Source organism: Schistocerca cancellata, chromosome 1 (genome assembly GCF_023864275.1).
Source record: "Schistocerca cancellata isolate TAMUIC-IGC-003103 chromosome 1, iqSchCanc2.1, whole genome shotgun sequence".
Taxonomy (NCBI): domain Eukaryota; kingdom Metazoa; phylum Arthropoda; class Insecta; order Orthoptera; family Acrididae; genus Schistocerca; species Schistocerca cancellata.
The window spans coordinates 102,678,754-102,700,360 of NC_064626.1; the positions used below are offsets into that span (position 1 = coordinate 102,678,754).

Here is a 21,607-nt window from a genome sequence, read left to right on the forward strand (position 1 = left end):
CAAGGCCGTTTTGGTTAGTGTTACAAGGCCAGATCAGTCAATCATCCAGACTGTTGCCCTTGGAACTACTGAAAAGTCTGCCTCCCCTCTTCAGGAACCACATGTTTGTCTGGCCTCTCAACAGATACCCCTCCGTTGTGGTTGTACATACGGTACGGCTATCTGTATCGCTGAGGCACGCAAGCTTCCCCACCAACGGCAAGGTCCATGGTTCATATATAAGGTCCATGATATCATACACTAAAGTGTTACAAACATGGGCCGCGCGGGATTAGCCGAGCGGTCTTAGGCGCTGCAGTCGTGGACTGTGGGGCCGGTCCCGGGGGAGGTTCGAGTCCTTCCTCGGGCATGGGTGTGTGTGTTTGTCCTTAGGATAATTTAGGTTAAGTAGTATGTAAGCTTAGGGACTGATGACCTTAGCATTTAAGCACCATAAGATTTCACACACATTTGAACATTTTTTGTAACAAACATGTTAGCAAGAATTGACAATAAGATGTAAGGTACTTAGGGAAAAAGGTCACTTACTTTTGAAAATCATTCGAAGCCGAACAAGTGCAAATGACTCATGCAAATGAGGACATATCCATATTTAAATGTACGTTTTAAAGAAATGTTTTCGTTGTAGCTTTGATTTACAGATATGAACTGCCTTTTGGCACAAAAGTAAAGATGTTTGCATTGAAATACGTTGCTTTCATTCATATTTATGGCTGAAATAAGTTTTACGTTTCTTGCGAAAAACTACTTTTGCTGGACATGTTCGTCTTTCCATGTCACCTACCTATTTGTGACCTAGGTCAATAACATTGACTCCTTTGCATCCTGTGTCTAATTCTGACGTGTTTTGCTTCCATCTCGTGACTCATCTCACTGATCTATCCATTATTTCACAACGAGTCTATGATGACGTCAAGCCCAACTTTCCCCTTTCCCTAACCTTACCTTCCCTCCACCCCCCGTCCCACCCCCCACCCACCCCCTACCCCGCCTCTCCCGATTACAGTTTAGAAAATAAAATGAAACAACCAATCAAAATCCAAGATAGTGGAAATTATCCATTTCTGCTATTATGCACTCCGTCGTCAGGCTACGAGGGACCTACCGGGACCATCCGACCGCCGTGTCACCCTCAGTGGAGGATGCGGATAGCAGGGACGTGAGATCAGCACACCGCTCTCCCGGCCTTTATGATGGTAATCTTGACCGAAGCCGCTACTATTCGGCCGAGTAGCTCCTGAGTTGGCATCACGAGGGTGAGTGCACCCCGAAAAATGGCAACAGCGCATGGCGGACTGGATGGTCACCCATCCAAGTGCCGACCACGCCCGACAGCACTTAACTTCGGTGATCGCACGGGAACCGGTGTATCCACTGCGGCAAGGCCGTTGCCTATGCTATTATGAAAATTTAGAAAAAAATTAATAAAGGACAGATGCGAGTAGGATTCGTGCTTCGAGAGTTCCGTAGAAACTTAATTACGTAACACTGGTTTCCAAAATTAAAGCAGCAAACCAATATTTCTGCATCCTGTGTCTCATTTACGATATAATCATACAAACTGTGTATCATATGTCCGTACGATTGTGTTCTGCACGGAAGATGGCATTTCGGTCAATGGACAACCATTCCAACTATGACGCCGGAGCACCTCTGAGTGGAGGTAGTGTTTGCCGGGTAGTCCTACATCCACACTCGCTGTGCAGTATGGCCAAACAGAAGATGCCTACCAGACTCTCTGTAGTGGAAATCCACAGAAAGAAAGGAAGCAGGACAGTTGCAAAATTGATTTCTCTCGATGGCTTAATGTGAATCGTTCTGTTGTTGAATCGTTCTGTTGTTCGTCGGATGTGGAAACAGTTTATAGAGACGGAAACTGTATGCCGAAGACCAAGAAAGGCCCGACCACGTGTGACTTCAGAAAAGAGGACCGTTCTTTGGCGTAAGGGCACGACAGTACCGCCTTAGTACTGCACAGAAACTGGCATGAGAGCTCGCAGCAGCCACTGGACGTGTTGTACCGAGAAGAAGGGTCTGCAGAAGGCATCGGCAGAGTGGCATTCACTGTCGGAGACATGCGTGTTCACAGAAGGAAACGTCTACATTGGAATCATCAACATGCCATCTGGACGGTCGAACAATGGACCAAAGTTGTTTTCACATATGACTCCCAATTTAATCTGGAGAGCGATTCTCAATGGATTCGCATCTGGAGGGAAAGTGAAACACGATTTCGGCGCCAAAACATTGTGGAAAGAGACTGATATCTAGGAGGATCCCTAATGGGATGGGCAGTGATTACATTTACCACTCGAACCCCTCGTCATGTAACTGTATGGGTGAATCGGCAAGATTTAACTGCTGTCACGTATCGTGACGAGATCGTGGGACCTCATTTGCGGTTGTTGCGAGGTCCTGTGAGCCGTAATCCTGAGTTCCGATTTAGTCTGAAGAGTGATTCTCAATGGATTCCCTTTCAAGATGTCGGCCCCAGGAATTCCAAGACGTTCGTGAATGTTTTAATTTTTAGTATGTGTACTTCTGTATTCCCTATTGAAATTCTTCTTTTATTTTTTTCATTTTGTATTTATATTAACATGCTATGCTAACTGGAAATTGCAGATGCATTGACTTCGTGAGCTATCGTCGTTTTTGAGATTAATGAGACGTTTTGGCAGGAATCTCTAGCTAAGAAAACGGTACAGCCGCCCATAGGACTACTGTTGTTACGCAAATGCTGACTCCTTCTGTGGAATGCTTCAACGATATTTTTGGGATACCGAAACCTCATCGCAAACAATGGAAGTGCAATCCTGTACCAGTTAGCAGTATTACTTTAAAACATTACAGATGCTTTAAGTGTGGTATGCATAGACTGTTAGGGAACGTTTGTATCTAGAGTGAACAGTTCGCGAAGGACCGGCGTGTCTCGTAGTGGGACTACCTTACGCCTGTCACTGCTAGATGGCAAAGGCGCCGTTTTCACAGCAGCAAGGTACTTCATTTCGTCGTAGGTTACCACGAAATATTTGTAAACTGTATACAAAAATCTTCCTTCTGAATCACTCTATCTCTTACTGATAAGCAGATCAAAATCCCTACAGTGTTTCTTCAGATTTTTGACGGATTACAAATGCAATGTAAGTTTCTAGTGGCAAAAATATTGTTTATATGATATAATTACAGATGAACAATTTTCGGATTTTTTTCTTTACTTTCAGCGTGAAGGCTTGCTTCTTCCCAAATTTAATGATTGCAGGTCAACAGGAAGTCCATAAAGGTTTTAATGAGTGAGTTTACGAGTATCAAAAATGGCCATGGCTTCATTTGCATTGACTTAAAAACTTCAATATTTTACACCGTCAACGGATCATAGCTTTAGTATGTGCCATAAATCCCGATCGTGAGAGAATGGTCTTAACAGTCACACAGACAGACGGACAACAATGTGACCCTGTACTGTTTCCGTTCTTATCTAGTGAAGTACGGAACACTAAAAATATGCGATGCCACCTTCCGGCCTTATATTTAGATTGTTTGCTTCATTTTATTACCACGTTGTGATTGGAAGTGGAGGGGAGGGGGAAGAGGGAAAGCGGGTGTGACTTGGTGACGTCATTGATAAGGGACGTGGGTCGTGACGTCATCGGGGAGAACTACAAGGCCTCAGCCACGTAATGTGAACCAAAACTCTAGATCACGGTCCAGAGGTGCCATTAAGTGTACTACCTGCGCTGATATTCAAAACTTTACAACTAACCTCCTTGCAGTGCTTGAAGGCATTGCTTCACGTTCAACCCAAGTAAAGTCTATTCACCGAGAGCTGGGACGAAACATAAACAGTGTCACGTGAGCGACTACGCTCATTTTCAGAGAAAGCATTCGGTGTTCACGTGATACGTAGGGGTGTGGAAACTCCTTGGCGTACGCTATGCAGCTGGCGGGGTTCGGCTGTCTGCCGAGCTGTCACAGCGGACCCTGAAAAACCTGGGCAACAATGTACGAAATAAATTTAACAATAATGTTAAAATAATGCTAAACTGAGTTCATTCTGTCGAAGCAGATTTATTTTCTTTCAGATTGCTAACAAAACGCTCCATTCAAACACAATTAATTGTTAATTTTATTAACAATACCAGTAATAATAATGATAAAGGACGAAACAAAGTTCACTCTGTCGAACGTGAACTGTTTTCACTGACGTTTATAACAAACCGCTCCTCACTCTCCTCTATAATGCAGTCTAATTTCCACATTTGAGTTTCCACTTTTTCTACGACATGGAGGAAGCACTTGTTCCAATCCTCTGCAGTCACTGTTCTTACTGCTTCTTCTAGCAGTACTTTAACTCCCGGCATTTTGTATGTTTTGTTTTTCGCTGCAACATAGCCTTTGATTCTGGCCCACACTAACTCGATTGCGTTTAATTTTTAACTATATCTAAAAGTTCTTTCTTCAACATACCGTCTTCGAAATCGGTGTTTTTAGATTTTAGTCACTCTGATATGTCGTGCTTATTGGAATTCGCATTGGGAACTTTTTCTTTGCTCCGAGAATAGTACGGCGCGTTATCAAGAACAATAACTGCATTTTCCTGAAGCCGAGGAAGAACATCTTGAAACCACTTCTCGAAGGTTTCGGCGCACATCTCCTCATGATAATCTCCACTTTTCTTGGATTCGAAAGTCCACAAACATCCTTCAACGAATCCTGCTTTGCGATAATCAAATGTTTCCCTTTACCTGATGGGCTCTTGCTTCCGGTGGATAATCCGGACAGAAACGCATGTTTTGAGGAATTTACAGTGTCAGGCGTAACTTTGGGTACGTCCTGCGTTCACCCACGTCTCGTCCAAATAGTAAATGGGTCTGCCTTCATCTCTCAACCGTTTAATGTTTCGAAGATAACGCCGCCTCCATAAAATGATGTCATCCCTGTATATGAGCATGCTATCGCGCCCACGCCGGACATATTTGAAATTAATTTCTCTCAATAACTTATAAAATGTAGTTCTCCGAAAATTGCCCAGATCTGCATCGTCGTTCACGACTGTAAGCACTCTGTTAATTGTTGGCAATTCGTTACGAAAAAAAAATTCGTCTACTTTCCTTCGTATCGCATTTCTATCGAAGTCATCAACACTTTCAGAAAGTTTCTGTCGTAATTTTCCTTTCTTGGGAGACTTCAAAGAGTGTGTGGCCTTGTACTCACTTATCCCACGTTGTAGCTGCAGCTGTTTTCGAAACAATGTCACTCATCGACTGCTGTGGATGTAACAGTTCCGTTTTATACACATTAAGCACAATGTGCTTCTCAGAAGAACTTAATGATTTCTTCTTTGCACGCTTCTTTGGTGGACTCAGAACTGACACGTCGACCTCGCTCGCTGAATCCGTGGATGACATAATGAGGACAGCCGTATGTGATGCCAATGAAATAAGTGAATATATAAAATAAGAAACCATGCGATGCTATTGGATGCGCACATAAACAGTGAATGCTCAGCGTGACTACAAACACATATACTTACTCTAATAATCAACAACTAGTCTGTCAAGAGTCTTTACAGATGAACTTAGGATATCCTAAAATCGCCGCTGTACAACATCCACTAACGAGCTCACACCTGCAACTGAAACGGCCGCACTGACTGAGCGCCGCGCCTGCGAACCGCACAATGCGTCGCTCATAAAGGACAAACGGTTGCACCCATCGCATTCGAACAAACTACAAAATTAAATTCAAACCTTCCTGCAACTTTTCTCGCTTACACCCTCACAAAACAATTTAAAGGGGAAAAGTTTGTCACTTACTATATTTCGGATGATGCTTTGGTAAAAGTTCTGCATCAGAAGTGAGATTTTAATTTATTACTTCACTACTACTGACTCTATTGGGCAGAAAATTTGCAGACGTCATCAACATATAGTACTGAAGGCAATTATAAAATTATTTTGCTGTGCGACACACAGTTTAGGAGATATGGCGTGATAAATATAGAGTAACGCGAACTACTTTTCCTGAAAGCTTAAATATTTCTCTTTTTCAGTGACAATAAATTTTAATGTAATGTAAAAAAAAGTGTCGGAAGGTAGCTCTCGGATCACTTTATCATGTTCAGGTGCCAAATTATAAAAAAACACGACTTTCGTTTTAATTTCTGAAGACCCTGCCTTGTACACCCCTCGACGGCAGCGCTGTGATCACGCGCCTTGCCGTGTTTACAGTACGTCTCTTGTTTCGGTGAATGGAGTATAGTTATCTGATAAACAGTTCTCGAAACAGCACGCCGGCTGTATCCGACAGGACAAAGTTACTGAAATAAAGCGACACGTCGCAGTTGATTACCTGTAGTGAGTGAGTGAATGTGTGTGTGTGTGTGTGTGTGTGTAAAAAGGTGTTAGCGTCGCAGTTCGCCTGGTAAACAAGCTTTGCCGAGACGAGGTCTGCCTGATGGGACCGGTAGCAGCACCTGACAGAGCCCATTAGCAGTATTAGGAGCACCGGGAACCGAGCGGGGACACAGCTAGCCGGCTCAGGACCCCATTCTGCCGCAGCCGGCGCGGCTCGGGCAGATCCCAATTCATCGGTTCGCTGGGCCACAGCGCGGCTCGGCGCTGCGCCTGTATTGGAGCATGCAATGGAGCAGCCGGGGAAACAATACGAGACACTGGGATAATATGTGTCCCGGACTGCATCGATCAGGCGGGACGCAGGCGCCGCGTGCGCCCGTAATAACAGAAAGCGGGCGCGTATTTCACCCGTGAAGACTGCCCGTAACGACACGGCGCAGGCTGGGCTGGCCGCGGGCGTTACGCCCGGCCGTACTCTCTGGAACGGGCAAATGCTGTGAAAGGCTACACCGTGACGTCGAGAACTTAGGCCAGATAAGTAGTCGCGCCTAGTTTCACCAACAACAACAGGTGGAAATGGCATAGTACATGCATATGCAGAAGATACGGGGAAAAAAAAATCTGCCATCACTCACAAGTACCGTAGTTTATGGACTATAATACACAGCTTATTTTATAAGCAATTTTTTAAAAACTAATATTTTTACAAGTTTTATTATTAGAGTGCAAAACCAGACCAAAAAAATTAGTTTACAAAACCGAATTCACCTTTAAAATCCCTGAAAATCGCTTCACATCGTCTACTTCGTGGTCCCGATTTCTGACGTAGGTTTATGGCTAACGTCATATCTGCTTCTTTTCTTCGCTCTTTCTTCGGTTTACTCTCCTAGTTCATATTCTGTACTCATTAGAATGCTCTCTCCATTAAATGAATCCTGTAATTCTTCCTCACTTTCACTGATGGCAGAAATGTCATCAGCGAATCTTATCACTGAGATCCTTTCTGCCCGAATTTTAATGCCACCACTGGACCTTTCTTTTATTTCGGTCATTGTTTGGCCGTAGGGCAGAGAGACTGGATCCCTGTGTTACAACGTTTCCAATTCGATCTCTTCATTCTTAATCTTCCAGTCTTATTATTCCGCCATGGTTCTTGTACATATTCCATATTACCCGTCTTTCCCTATAGCTTACAAATATTTTTCTAAGAATATCGAACATCTTATACCATTTCACACCGTCGAAGAATTTTTCTAGATTGATCTCCATCTACATCTATATACATACTCCGCAATCCACCATACGGTGCGTGGCGGAGGGTACCTCGAACCACAACTAGCATCTTCTCTCCCTGTTCCACTCCCAAACAGAAAGAGGGGAAAATGACTGCCTATATGCCTCTGTACGAGCCCTAATCTCTCTTATCTTATCTTTGGGGTCTTTCCGCGAAATGTAAGTTGGCGGCAGTAAAATTGTACTGCAGTCAACCTCGAATGCTGGTCCTCTAAACTTCCTCAGTAGCGATTCACGAAAAGAACGCCTCCTTTCCTCCAGAGACTCCCACCCTAGTTCCTGAAGCATTTCCGTAACACTCGCGTGATGATCAAACCCACCAGTAACAAATCTAGCAGCCCGCCTCTGAATTGCTTCTATGTCCTCCCTCAGTCCGACCTGATAGGGATCCCAAACGCTCGAGCAGTACTCAAGAATAGGTCGTATTAGTGTTTTATAAGCGGTCTCCTTTACAGATGAACCACATCTTCCCAAAATTCTACCAGTGAACCGAAGACGACTATCCGCCTTCCCCACAACTGCCATCCTAAATAGTGTCTTGGCTATTCTTAAGTCTGGCTTGCATTATCAAGTGCGTCGTCAAAACCAAAGTGATCACGAACTAACAGATCCTCAGTTTTCTTTTCCCTTCTTCTATATATTACCGAGCTGTTAAGACGATTGTGCGACAATTCTCGCATAAATCTGCCCCTGTTGCTGTCTTCGGGATTTTATGCATTATATTTTTCCGAAAGTCTGGTGGATTGTCCTCACAGTCACAGATTCTACAAACCATCTTGAATAGCCATTTGGTTGCTACATCACCCAAAGATTTTAGAAATTCCAATGGAAATGTTATCTATCCCTCCTGCTTTATCTGATCTCATGTCTTCCAGAGCTCTTTTGAATCCTGACTCTAATACGGGACTCCCTACGTCTTCTTCTTCTATCATGTCTTTTCAGATTGCTCTTCCCACTCCTACGTTCCTTCAATGTGCTTTGTCTAACCATTCTCTCCTCTGCGTTTAATAGTAAAATTCCTCTTGCATTCTTAATGTTGGCGCTCTTACTTTGGTTTCACCTATGAGCGTTTTGATTTTTCTTCCGACTATCATTTTGTTTTATTTCTTCGCGTTTTTCCTGCAGCCAATTGCCCTTGGCTTCCCCGCATTTATTGTTTATATCATAGTTCTGTTCGGCATGGTCTATTTGTTTGTCCTCATTAAACATGAAATCATTGAACAGACTGATAATGCAATCCACGCCAACCTATTTTTTACCCTCACCTTTTTTATTTGAGCAAAACTGTTACAAAAACGTGAGCATGCCTCTCTCTGCATCCGATCACCATAACATCTACGAGGAGTACAAAATTAGACCTGACTCCTTTCATTTATAGCTGCGTGGGACAGCCGCGTGTTGTGGGACGATTTTCCACGGTTCGCGCTGCTCCCCCCGTCGGAGGTTCGAGTCCTCCCTCGGACATGAGTGTGTATGTTGTCCTTAGCGTATGTTAGTTTAAGTTAGATTAAGTAGTGTGTAAGCCTATGGACCGATGAATCAGCATTTTGGTCCCATAGAACCTTACCACAAATTTCCAATTTCCTTAATTTATTTTAAGACAGCTGAAAGTGAGACGGTTGCAGAGATAAAATTGCTCAAGTGAACGCCTAATCGATAACAAAGGCTACCTGACGAGAGAAAGATTGACAAAAACGTTACATAAAACAACAAAACTGAGCGGGAGATGCGTGTTATACTACAGGTCGCATATTACCGGCACAGTAAATCATATGGCAAGAAGCAATCGACAAAGTGAAAGATGGCAATGCGTATGTTGTGGATTAAAATAATTACGTTTAGAAAAACCGTTAAAATGATTTGGTGTTACAGAAAGTGCAGTATTTGAGGTAAGGATAAACACGCAAAGATGAAACCAAAGAATAGCAGCAGAAGACACAGTTACAATTTTACATTGAAATACGAAATATACATTACTATAAGAAATAAAAGCATTCTATGCAGAAAATATGGTAAACCAAGACATAAATATATCAGAAATAAACTGAAACACAAAAAACATAAAAAGAGTGCCATATACAGACATCAAACTGATGGATGAAACAGTGCGTCTGAAGTGAATAGTGTAGAGAAGTTAAACATGAATTGTTCAATGTCTGAAGAAGAAGAAGAAGAAGAAATTGAAAGACTTTGCAAGCTGATGCTAGAGAAGAACGTGATAGTTTAATGAACAGAACAATTACGAAATGAACAAGTGTGACAAAGTATGAATGGCCCTTCTTAAGGTGCAGTTATTCGCTGAGAAGCGTGATACATCACTCATGATAAGCCACTGCAAGGAGCAGTAGAGCGGAAACATTGTAGATGCAGTCTAGGATAAGAATATGTAAATGTGATCATCGAATAGGTTTGGAGCAGTGCCCAAAAATCAAGAATAATCGAGAAAAGAGGGAAGTGGAAAGGGATGAGGTAAGCAGTTATTGAAAATATCCATCAAGATTTCCTCACTTGACCTTTATTAAATTTAAAATGCTTCGGTAACCATTCACATATTCTAGTCAGGAAATATGACTCATTTCTTGGGTATTCGTGCGTATTCGACATTAAAAGGGAAAACTATTACAAAATAGGAAGACACTCTTTTTCATTTACTTATTTTTATCCGTGGTTCATCACCTAGACAACTAAAATGTACCAAACGCTATTACGTAAGACATCATGGTTATCACTTTAAGTGTACTTATCGCATTATTATAGTTTTGTTTCCTGCCGTTTAATAACTGATGTGACAATGCGTGTTGGTATACACTTCCATCTTTTAAGGGAATCTTTTGCACTTTATGCCAGTTGTTAATTTACCTATAAAAACTGCTCATCACCTGATATTACAGAAGGAAATAAATATCACAGTAATAAGAGGATAGGTCGACTTTATGGGGAATATTAGGAAAGGAACGAAAATAGATAGATAACTGAGTAAATTATGGAAACACATGATAAAAGTGACAGCCTACAACTTTAACTACTGTGTGTCAGTTTTCAACTGGTGATAACTGGGTACTCTAAGCACCAGCTCCAGGAACCTCATGGATCTGAAAGCAATTTGACGGGTAGTGGAATGCTTCCGACGTTATGGATAAGGTACTGGAGATCGATTCTCCCTTTGATGCTCACCTTCATGTCCGAGGACAATTTGCCAGTTTATTGTAGTGACTTCTTCCCATGTGACGAGACGGGAGAATGTGGCTTCATCAATCTATTTGTATTGCTTATGAGATGGCGCAAGCTTAGAATCGTTTTGAAGACTGCGTGTTTAGGTTGTTTAGGTTGTTGCCAAGCTTTGAATGAAATACTGGCAGTTTTGGGAAAGCAGTAAATTACACTGCAGTGCAGCTACTGCAGAATCGTTAATGTATCAGTGACACACAATACTGTAACTGCAGAACGCAGTATAAACAAAAAGATTCTTAATTTATCACTCTTAGTGTGCCCGTCTCGTGCAGCCGTCTATGGCGAACGAATGTGCGTGTAGTGTCATGTCTGTGTTAACAATAACTGTGATGTAGATGAAACCTGGAAACCAGCCACAGAGTTGTACACGAAAAACAAAGACACGTACTTACGATTTTATTGTTAACTAGCTGAGCCCACGGCGTTGCCCAGATATGCATTTATTCCATACGTCTCCTCCCTCCCCTCTTTCTGTCCATCTCCTCTTTCCTTTATCTATCCATCTCCACTTCTGCCCTATCTCTGTTCGTCTCCTCCCCCTCCCTGTATCTCTCCGTTTCCTTCTCTCCCTCCGTCTGTTCTCCTCCCCCTTTCTCTGCCTATCTATCTCACTCCCTGCTTGTGTCCATCACCACCTCTTTCCTATCCCCGTCCATCTCCTCCCCTCCCGTACCTGTGCTCACCTCCTCCTTCCCCCTCAATGTCTCCTCCCCCCTTCCCTCTCCACGTTATCGTGCTCACTTCAGTAGAAGGCTGGTGGTCCTTGTTCCCACAGTTTTTCTTTCCAGGTTGTCACTAATATATTCACAAAATTTGGCTGTCATTGTTCTAGGGATTCAGGAGGAGCTTCTTACCCGTAGCTTTGCCTGCATACTCATACGTCAAATATATTTGACGTATTTTAAGCATTTTTGTATACATATTTCACTTCTATCTCTAGAGAATTTCGCCCTGCTGTTAGATTTCCAAGCATATCAATGTTAATGATGCAGTATGTCCTGAACTATTTGCTGTACAGTGATATAATTATCCAGATACATCCAGTCACATATGTGGCTATTATCTGCGAAACGTATTGTGAATGGAGCTGCTAGTAAAGAAGCAAGAAATCAAAACGCGGTGCATGATGCGACAGTTTTTCATCCATCTCAGTGCTTATGGCTTCATACCTCCTGACGTGTGTGTCGTACAATTACATAATTTTCTGGTACATTCAGAGGTATATTTGAACACTGGCTCCAAAATGCATCGTAATAAAAAAGCACTCCGTCTTCAAGTCACCAGTGGCTTACCGGTACCATCCGACCGCCGTGTCATCCTCGGTGGAGGATGCGAATAGGAGGGGCATGGGGTTAGCACACCGCTCTCCCGGTCGTAAGATGGTATTCTTGACCGAAGCCGCTACTGTTCGGTCGAGTAGTTCCTCAATTCGCATCACGAGGCTAAGTGCACCCCAAAAAATTGTAACAGGACATGGTGGCCTGGATGGTCACCTATCCACGTGCCGACCACGCACGACAACACTTAACTTCAGTGATCTCACGGGAACCGGTGTATCCACTGCGGCAACGCCGATGCCACATTAAGTAGTAAAGAAGTAAGAAATAAACCACTATGCTTCATGTGGCAGTTTTACTGCATGAACACAACAAATGTAGTAGGCGATACAGGTATTACCTCTTATTTTGTGAGGATTTACTAAATTTAATTCTAGTGTACGGACTTCTATTTGTAACTAGATAACCAACTACACTACTGGCCATTAAAATTGCTACACCACGAAGATGACGTGCTACAGACGCGAAATTTAACCGACAGGAAGAACATGCTGTGATATGCAAATGATTAGCTTTTCAGAGCACTCACACAAGGTTGGCGCCTGTGGTGACACCTACAACGTGCTGACATGAGGAAAGTTTCCAACCGATTTCTGATACACAAACAGCAGTTGACCGGCGTTGCCTGGTGAAATTTGTTGTTGTGATGCCTCGTGTAAGGAGGAGAAATGCGTACCATCACGTTTCCAACTTTGATCAAGATCGGATTGTAGCCTATCGCGATTGCGGTTTTTCGTACCGCGACATTGTTGCTCGCGTTGGTCGAAATCCAATGACTGTTAGCAGAATATGGAATCGGTGGGTTCAGGAGGGTAATACGGTACGCCGTGCTGGATCCCAACTGCCTCGTATCACTAGCAGTCGAGATGACAGGCATCTTATCCGCATGGCTGTAACGGATCGTGCAGCCACGTCTTGATCCCTGAGTCAACGGATGGGGACGTTTGCAAGACAACAACCATCTGCACGAACAGTTCGACGACGTTTGCAGCAGCATGGACTATCAGCTCGGAGCCCTTGGCTGGGATTACCCTTGACGCTGCATCACAGACAGGAGCGTCTGCGATGGTGTACTCGACGGCGAACCTGGGTGCACGAATGGCAAAACGTCATTTTTTCGGATGAATCCAGGTTCTGTTTACAGCATCATGATGGTCGCATCCGTTTTTGGCGACATCACGGTGAACGCACATTGGAAGCGTGTATTCGTCATCGCCATACTGGCGCATCACCCGGCGTGATGGTATGGGGTGCCATTGGTTACACGTCTCGGTCACCTCTTGTTCGCATTGACGTTACATTTCAGATGTGTTACGACCCGTGGCTCTACCCTTCATTCGATCCCTGCGAAACTACATTTCAGCAGGATAATGCACGACCGCATGTGGCAGGTTCTGTACGGGCCTTTCTGGATACAGAAAATGTTCGACTGCTGTCCCTTCCAGCACATTTCCCAGATCTCTCACCAATTGAAAACATCTGGTCAATGGTCGCCGAGCAACTGGCTCGTCACAATACGCCAGTCACTACTCTTGATGAGCTGTGGTATCGTGTTGAAGTTGCATGGGCAGCTGTACCTGTACACGCCATCCAAGCTATGTTTGACTCAATGCCCAGGCGTATCAAGGCCGTTATTACGGGCAGAGGTGGTTGTTCTGAGTACTGATTTCTCAGGATCTATGCACCAAAATTGCGTGAAAATGTAACCACATGTCGGTTCTAGTATAATATATTTGTCAAATGAATACCCGTTTATCATCTGCATTTGTTCTTGGTGTAGCAATTTTAAAGGCCAATAGTATATGAGCGTTTTACGTTTTGTGTCCGCAGCAGTCCAGACTGTGTGCTTTGTCTGCCGCCATTACGCGAGCGTACGGAACGGCAATTTCAAACTGCAGAATTAATCAGATATTAGTTCTTTCGATCGATAATACAGTACCTGAACTCCGAGTACAAGAACCCACAGGATTTTTAATTATTTTTCTTTTCTAACAGTGAAAATAACATTCAATAGGACAATCTTATACTTTACGTAAATCAAATAATTTTTATTGCTCGTTGGTGAGATTAATTTTGCTAAGAATAATATACCAACGACTTAAAATAAAAATATTTACGACACCAGTGTTGCTATGCGTAGACATTGTGGTGTAATATATTAATTATTTGGTGCATACATTTTAATGTCACGTACTGAATTATTGAAACAGCGTTTCAGGTTCAGGTACAGGAAATTCTAACACCAACTATTCCAATGGAAAAAGCTCTTGGAATGTGAACAACGGTACTAGGGGCGAAAATAGTCCGAAGAAGAATAAAAATAAATTTAATGGTAATAACGATTACAATGGAAAAGATAATTATTACCAGAAACAGGAGCCGGCCGCGGTGGTCTAGCGGTTCTGGCGCTGCAGTCCGGAACCGCGGGACTGCTACGGTCGCAGGTTCGAATCCTGCCTCGGGCATGGGTGTGTGTGATGTCCTTAGGTTAGTTAGGTTTAAGTAGTTCTAAGTTCTAGGGGACTTATGACCTAAGATGTTGAGTCCCATAGTGCTCAGAGCCATTTGAACCATTTGAACCAGAAACAGGACAATCCCAGTAATAATAATTACCAGGGAAACCGAGACTATCAACATGCGAATGATAATCAGAGGCAGTATTCGAATGGAAATACAAAGAATAACCATCAAAATAAAAAAAAACGCGAAACGATAGCAAATCGGGAATTCCATACAAGGATAGACCAAAAACTGTGCGTAATGATAATCAGTACTGGCAACAGCCAGGGCCGCGTCTTTGACAATCTCGCTACAAATTTGTAAACCAAGGGTAGTCTGTAAATTATATACAGACTGCACCTGTGCCAAATAGTCACAGTCATGGGATCCAAACAGACCTCTTCCATCTAATAATACCGAGAATATGAGAATAGTGGAAGTATCACTGGATGCGAAACAAGAAACAAAGAATCCTACAACTAGATTTGGTTCCTGTAGGCCTTCGTTAGGAGACTGGACTACAAAATGAAGTCAGTAGGTCATTCCCAACAGAATTAATATGATTAGATATCAGGACGGAATGAAATTAGAGGACGAATTATATCAAGAAGATACCGTCTCTGATAATGAAACAGCAGAATATATACAAGCAACAGTTAATGCGTCTGCAAACGGAATTGTTGCATTCAGTACTCCTTGATACCTGCGCGAGTATTTCTGTGATAAGTGGGCAATTTTTCAAGAGGGTTATGCAACTCAAGCATTACCGGTTCTGCCAGTGAGTAACTGTAAAGTTATAGAAAAGAAGTCACAGACGGTGAAGTTCCAAACTCAGATAGAGCTATCCTTCCGAAATGATAGCCTCAAGTGCACGTTCCTAGTTATGGAAAACCTGTCTGTACCAATAATTTTGGGCTTCGAATTTCTCAGGGATAGAGAAGCAATAGTAGATCTCCCCCGAGGAGTTTGCAAACTGAAGTACCACGAGCGAACGACAACCTTACAGATAAATCGGGAAACAGAGGCCTTCAGCTGACTAGACCTGTAAAATATAGCTGTCAGCGAACAAAAATTGTTTATATTAGAGTTGATCACCCGAAAGAGTGGCATACTAGCAAAAAGGTTGAAGTTCACAACAATATGACTGACATCTCTGCCATGATTGAGGAGAAAATGAAGGAAGTTTCATGCATTGACAAAATCCAAGCTAGGCAATTAGTAAATCTATTCTCTAACTATGAAAAAGTATTAATAGATCGCCCAGGTGTTATGAAAGGTTATATTTATGATATGAAAGTATATTTGCACAAGACCTATTGTAAAGCTTTGTATTCGGTCCCTTGGACGAGGAAGAATGAGGTAATGAGAGAAATAACTTGTACTGCTTAGAATGCACCCTAAGCCATCGTTGATTAAGAAGAAAAATAAAATGTGGCATCTTCTATATGTAGGGCCATTCAAGATTGTTTCAATTCCTCATGACCCTTGCTATTTACTGCAAGACGTCAATACTGAAAGTATAAAGGGACTCTATTGTCACAGGGACTTTAAGAAATATATGCAATAAGAAGCACAGTTCACTGACTGCAAGTACAAAATATATTCAGCGCACAATCATCATTGTAAAATATGTAAATAGTAGTTATAGAGGAGTTTCATTGTAAAGTATTTTACTCATGTGTCTTAGTTTATAAGGGTTTATTTGAGGTCATGACGATACGTTTAAATGCAATTTCAATTCCTGATCAAATCTAAGTTCCCACAAGGGAACAATTAAAGAATTTAAAGCCTTGAAGGTTCAATACTGAAAGTTCATTTACTAAATGTTTTTAACAGTTAAAGTAAATGTTTTAATGTAAATATGATTTGCGGATGTTTTCTGCCTATGTTATATTGGGGTAAATATGTATATGCTATAAGTATATTATGCATCTATAAATGTGGATGAGTCATGAATGTACTCTACCTTGAGTTATGTAGTGCACACACACGAACGGGTCTTACGTGAGTGCTAGTCCGCATGTTTGCTTACTTAAGATTTGGCTCTGTTTGGAGCATTTGCCTTCTTGCGTACCACTTTAAGTACTTTTGACTTTCGGTTTTTCTTTGCTGTTAGCTCTTTGAGCTACTTGTTCGTAGATGAATCGAATATGAGCATCTGTTCCGAAATACTAATTATGGGATTTAATCAATTGTGAATGAATCATAATAAATGACAATAAACAAATAAAACATACTAACGTACGGAGATATACGGAAATCTACACGGTTTGAAGGTGATCTATTGATCAAGACAAATGTAGAAGATTCTATTAGTCAATTTTTTATGTGACTCTCAATATACACTCCTGGAAATGGAAAAAAGAACACATTGACACCGGTGTGTCAGACCCACCATACTTGCTCCGGACACTGCGAGAGGGCTGTACAAGCAATGATCACACGCACGGCACAGCGGACACACCAGGAACCGCGGTGTTGGCCGTCGAATGGCGCTAGCTGCGCAGCATTTGTGCACCGCCGCCGTCAGTGTCAGTCAGTTTGCCGTGGCATACGGAGCTCCATCGCAGTCTTTAACACTGGTAGCATGCCGCGACAGCGTGGACGTGAACCGTATGTGCAGCTGACGGACTTTGAGCGAGGGCGTATAGTGGGCATGCGGGAGGCCGGGTGGACGTACCGCCGAATTGCTCAACACGTGGGGCGTGAGGTCTCCACAGTACATCGATGTTGTCGCCAGTGGTCGGCGGAAGGTGCACGTGCCCGTCGACCTGGGACCGGACCGCAGCGACGCACGGATGCACGCCAAGACCGTAGGATCCTACGCAGTGCCGTAGGGGACCGCACCGCCACTTCCCAGCAAATTAGGGACACTGTTGCTCCTGGGGTATCGGCGAGGACCATTCGCAACCGTCTCCATGAAGCTGGGCTACGGTCCCGCACACCGTTAGGCCGTCTTCCGCTCACGCCCCAACATCGTGCAGCCCGCCTCCAGTGGTGTCGCGACAGGCGTGAATGGAGGGACGAATGGAGACGTGTCGTCTTCAGCGATGAGAGTCGCTTCTGCCTTGGTGCCAATGATGGTCGTATGCGTGTTTGGCGCCGTGCAGGTGAGCGCCACAATCAGGACTGCATACGACCGAGGCACACAGGGCCAACACCCAGCATCATGGTGTGGGGAGCGATCTCCTACACTGGCCGTACACCACTGGTGATCGTCGAGGGGACACTGAATAGTGCACGGTACATCCAAACCGTCATCGAACCCATCGTTCTACCATTCCTAGACCGACAAGGGAACTTGCTGTTCCAACAGGACAATGCACGTCCGCATGTATCCCGTGCCACCCAACGTGCTCTAGAAGGTGTAAGTCAACTACCCTGGCCAGCAAGATCTCCTGATCTGTCCCCCATTGAGCATGTTTGGGACTGGATGAAGCGTCGTCTCACGCGGTCTGCACGTCCAGCACGAACGCTGGTCCAACTGAGGCGCCAGGTGGAAATGGCATGGCAAGCCGTTCCACAGGACTACATCCAGCATCTCTACGATCGTCTCCATGGGAGAATAGCAGCCTGCATTGCTGCGAAAGGTGGATATACACTGTACTAGTGCCGACATTGTGCATGCTCTGTTGCCTGTGTCTACGTTCCTGTGATTCTGTCAGTGTGATCATGTGATGTATCAGACCCCAGGAATGTGTCAATAAAGTTTCCTCTTCCTGGGACAATGAATTCACGGTGTTCTTATTTCAATTTCCAGGAGTGTAGTATATGATTTTTTGTCTTCATGTTTCCACTTAATATCAAATGTAACCAAGAACAAATATCACTGCCGTGTGAGTGTTAGTGAGATGAAGATTGCGCGGAGTAACCGCGCAGTCTCAGACGCCTTGTCACGGTCAGCGCGGCTTCCCCCGTCGGAGATTCGACTCCTCCCTTGGGCATGGGTGTGTGTGTGTGTTGTCCATAGCGTAAGTTAGTTTAAGTTATATTAAGTAGTGAGTAGGCTTATGGACCGATGACCTCAGCAGTTTGGTCCCATAAAACCCTGCCACAAATATGAAGATTGTCTGTTGTGCGAAACTATGAACCCCAGCAGTAATCAATACTTGTGCTATGTACCCATGAGAACTTTAAAAATCAAGTGGATACGCACAAACTGTGTTTTTCATTTTTAAAACCGTGTTAAGCAGTGATAAATCACTCAAATTCGTGATAATATGAACGGTCTTCGAGTGCATATGTTAGCAACAACGACTGGACGTTAGTAAACTGTTAACAATTTTAAAATTTAAAAGAATGAACAGTTCTCAGATTTTTAATATAACGAGATAACCCAGTAAGTATAAAGTCTTGAAACAGACTGTACTGCCAGCTATGCACAAACAATGCGAGTACAATGCCAGCTACGCTGTACCATGTGCAAATGTTTACGTGCAGTGAGAAATAAACAAAGCACACGATGAATACCAGTCTCTTTAAAAAGTGCAGTATCATTCATGTGCAATTTATTCAACAAACTGTGAATCACTACGTTAACCAGAGCAGTGTTTATATACAGAACATCTTCCGTAAATAAAATGAGTGGATCCGTATGAATGGAGACAAACTTGCTTCTTCAACATGATAAAGTAAATAATTTCTTTGTCACTGACACCGACTTTCGATCTTTCATGTACCCAGGCAATTGACGAGAGGAACGTGGAAACAAGACCCGTGCCAGAAATAGTAGATCGAGAACCAGGTGCAGTTGATAGCAGCCGGCATTCCATCGAATTGCTGGGGGCGAACCAGCACCAGCATCCACCAGCAGCGGCCTCCACCTGTCTTCGACCTCCGATCCAGCAACTCGATACAGGGTTGGGTATTCAACGTCGCCGGGAACTTCATTCAAATTTTCTTTCAATTGAAATGAACTTTTAAACATTTATTGACCTCTTTTGACCTCAACAATAGATGGATAATGAACATGTCAAGCCAGACACTTAGGTTAGGTAACTGTACTTTTTCGAAGCCCGTTGGACGGCTTTATTCCCGGTTTTCTATATTCAGTAAACCCGAATGGGGTGGTATAAGCCATTCCAGGATGTCTCCGCAGCCGTTTCCGAAACTGTACAGTTGCTGAAGCCATTTAAAACAACCATATCCACACCAGACATATGGTATACTACTTGATATTTTGTCCAACCACTATCTAAACTTTGCAAGCAAAAAGTCTTTATCTAAAGTGAAAATTGAACGGTATGTGGCATTGACAGTGGACTGTAAAACAAAAAATTATCTATGAACAAATGTTTTTTCTTTTCAGCCCAAGGCAAGGGGCAGTGTAATGTCAAGGCCAATATTTTGTGTCGCCATTATATGGGACGGTGTTCGAGATTTATGAAGTGATTAATACTTTTCCAGAAATGACTTTTAAGCCTACATGTGGGAACTGAGAAAAGGCTTATAATTATATTGTGACTTATTACTATATTGTGAAACGTCCAACAACAGTATGTTTTATTATTTCGAACCAGTTTTCTACAAGGAATAATCATATAACAAGAGATAACACCACTCAAAGAATGTATTGGCATTGTGTTGTCTGTTAAATCTTTCTTCTTCTGTCGTTCTCTATGACTTACGAAGCGGATGAGATCGAAGATAAGCTGAGGTCTGTTTTTTTTGTTTTTTTTTTTAAATATTGTAAAAAGTAGTCATAAGTGATCAAAAGAAAAATATAAGTACAATTTACTAAATGGGATGCTAGTATACGGACTTTCATTTATAACTAAATAACAAACTATGAATGTTTTAAGTTTTGTGTCCGCAGCAGTCCACACTGTGCTTTTACTGCCGCCATTACGTGAGCGTACGGAGCGGCAGATTCAAACTGCAGATCTAATCAGACATTAATTATTTCGATCGTTATTACAATATTTGAACTCAGAAGACAAGAACCCACAGGAATTTATTATTTTCGTATTCTAACAGTGAAAATAACATTCAGTAGAATAATCTTAGACTTTAAGTAAATGAAATAATTTTTATGGCTGGTGCGTAAGGTTAATTTTTCTCACAATAATTTATCAGTGACTTTAAATATAAATATTTACGACACCAGTGTTGTTATGGGTAGAGATTGTGGTGTGATATATTAATTATTTGTTGCACACAATTTAATGCCACGTACTGAATTACTGAAACAGCCTTTCAATATTCATTTGTAGTGATAAGGTATGATAAAGTAATTCATTATAGTCGGGCTCAGCAGTACGTAAATAAGAATTATCAGAGTTCAAATGGCTATAAGCATTATGAGACTTAACGTCCGAGGTCATCAGTCCCATAGACTTAGAACTACGTAAACCTAACTAACCTAAGGACATAACACATATTAATGCCCGAGGCAGGATTCGAACCTGCGACCATAGCAGCAGCGCGGTTCCGGACTGCAGTGCCTAGAACCGCTCGGCCATAGAGGCCAGATTATTTCTTTCTTTGAAATAATACTGTCATTCTTGCTGCTGCATTTTCAAACGTTTTACAATAACACGTACACACCACCACAACGACTTCGAACAGAACCCCAAAAACCCATTACAGTATTCGCGCGTCGTGACGTACATTGCCTTTTCACCCGAATCCCCACAGTGATGATTTCCAGATAATAAGTGATAGGAGTACTTAATTTGGTTGAAGAAATTGGTCCAGTGCTTTAGGAGATGTGGAACGCAGATGCATTCATAATACGTACGCAGAAACATGTACACACACATCCCTTTTTATAATAACGTATTGAGTCTTAGTTCCAGTGACCAAGTTCTTTGGTGACTGTTTCTGTACACTGTAACACGGTATAGAAAAAAAAGAAAGAAAAAAGAAAAAAAAACAAGAAACAAAAGAAAAGTT

General features: G+C 42.7%; 1 pseudogene; it reads right to left on the minus strand.

The window, feature by feature from the left end:
- Positions 1–1,275: 1,275 nt before the first annotated feature.
- Positions 1,276–1,393, minus strand: LOC126100468 (5S ribosomal RNA; annotated as a pseudogene).
- Between the last annotated feature and the right edge of the window lie 20,214 nt (positions 1,394–21,607).